This window comes from Aplysia californica, unplaced genomic scaffold, assembly GCF_000002075.1.
Source record: "Aplysia californica isolate F4 #8 unplaced genomic scaffold, AplCal3.0 scaffold00043, whole genome shotgun sequence".
In the NCBI taxonomy this organism is placed as follows: domain Eukaryota; kingdom Metazoa; phylum Mollusca; class Gastropoda; order Aplysiida; family Aplysiidae; genus Aplysia; species Aplysia californica.
This window is the reverse complement of record NW_004797313.1, coordinates 1,233,341-1,235,355: the sequence shown is the minus strand read 5'-3', so window position 1 is coordinate 1,235,355 and position 2,015 is coordinate 1,233,341. Positions and strand designations below refer to the sequence as shown.

Below are 2,015 nucleotides of genomic sequence, written 5' to 3'. Positions count from 1 at the left end.
TGTCTCTCCCCTCTCTCCTCCAACCTCTCTCTCTCTTTCTCCCCCCTCTCTCTCTCTCTCTCTCTCTCTCTCTCTCTCTCTCTCTCTCTTTCTTTCTCTTTCTCCCTCTCTCTTTGTCTCTGTCTCTAAATCTCTTTTTGTCGGTCTCTGTCTCTCTTGCTTTCTCTTCTATTCTCTCTTGACTGTATTCGTTGTTCTTTTACACAAACTTAAATTCAAAATATATTTCCCAAGAAGTGGCTTTTATACTCTTAATTGCAAGATCTGATATGCTACATGATGTGCAAGACGTGTGTTGTATCTGAAAACTGTGAGGCTTTTGAGTTACAATAATACTTTAACATTGAGTTACAGTCAGAATATTGAGTATGTATCTAGCTTAAGATTATTGTTGTTTAGATCTCTATCTTTACTGTTCATTTATATATATTGTGTGTGTATGTGTGTATATATGTGTATATGTGTACGTGATGAGACACCAAATCAATGTGCCAAGATCTGGAAAATAAAGATGTACTTTATCTTATCTTATTTTGATACTCTCCAGTTGAAATCCAAAACCTGGTCACTCACTTTGTTTCGACAAGGTTCTCACAAGCTGAGATTGAGAGCCGCCTGGGGCAGTGGAGAACAGTTAATTGCGTGAAAATTAAGCTTATATATAGAGCCGCCTGTTCACCTTCTTCAAAGATCAGTTTACTCCATTAAACAACATATCAAATAGCAAACATCTAACAAAGCTACAGTTTCTGATAGCAGCAGCACCCCCCCCCCCCTCATACCACCATACCAGTGTCCATCTCTGTCATCCGCCATCTCCACCATCCGCCATCTCCTACTACCAGCCCATTGACGCGAGGTCCTTCAACACAATCAGGGAGAAAATAGCTCGGATTACTACAGTGTGGCAAGACCAAAGTCCACGGTAAAAGGTTCTCGATGAAGTTGCTTGCCCCTGGCTTACTCAGCATACTGAGAGTCGAACAGAGGCATGGGAAGTAACTGAGTACGCTGATGGCTTCAAGCCGTGAGGCGTGAGTGGATAAGAGGGGCGATAGCGTTGACTTAAGCCTGGATCTACACCCTCTCCCTCCTACACTCCTGATTCCACCATAGAGGTGGGTGAAGGAAACATACATTATATTGTCTGTTAATTTATACAGAATGCAATTAGTAAATTCAATAAACATATTTGTATTGTTGTTTACTTATCAGACTTTCATACCTTTGTACATCTTCGTAATTTCAACAATGCGATTTCAAAATGAACTAGATGTGTCTATCAGTGATTTGAATTCTTGCAAGAGCTTAGTTTTTCACATGCAATTTCTAGAGTTGGAAAGTAAGCCCGCCTTCTTGTTGCTTGTCAAGCGTAATGTCTGTCAATGTTTCATGTTCACGCCACTTTTCGTTTCTCCGACCAATAGAAGTTTGCAGTTTGCCAAGTCGAACTATGTACACACGTCTCTGACGCCAAGAAGAGACGAAATGACGATGTTGGCCAAGTCGTGGGACCAGTGAAAGAGTGTGCGGACGTAATGGACAGGGAGTGGTCGCCACTACCAAACCTGGAGATTTGGGAAAGGCGGGATTTGAAGAGCACGTGGCCACGGCGGATTTGCCCGGTAATAGGGAAGATAATGGACTGACTCTTGGCGGTCTTCCTGACCACTACTGGGGGCCAGTCCGAGGGGAATGGCGTTTAGTGTCGCCTGAAGGCAACGGCATGGACGCACCATACTGCTGATTGATCTCTGAGCTAAGGGTTCAAGATTTCTACTTTTGATGTTATATTTGAGGGACGAATAGCGTGTGGAAAGTGTTAGTTTTGATCTGGCACCATCTCCAGAGTTGAGCGGTAAAAAGGAAATAACAAAGTAATGTTTGATTCATTATTATATCAGATACCATCGTTTCCTCAATTTGTTTCTCTTTCTCTCTCCCATTCCTTTCCCACTCCTCCATTTCTTTCTACATTCATCACGTATACTTGTAGTTTTCTCTCTCTCTCTCTC

The 2,015-nt window shown here is 42.3% G+C and overlaps 1 protein-coding gene across 1 annotated transcript in view; it reads right to left on the bottom strand.

The window, feature by feature from the left end:
- LOC101848270 overlaps positions 1–2,015 on the bottom strand; it is a 24,676-nt gene that overhangs the window by 21,477 nt on the left and 1,184 nt on the right. The window lies entirely within an intron of this gene.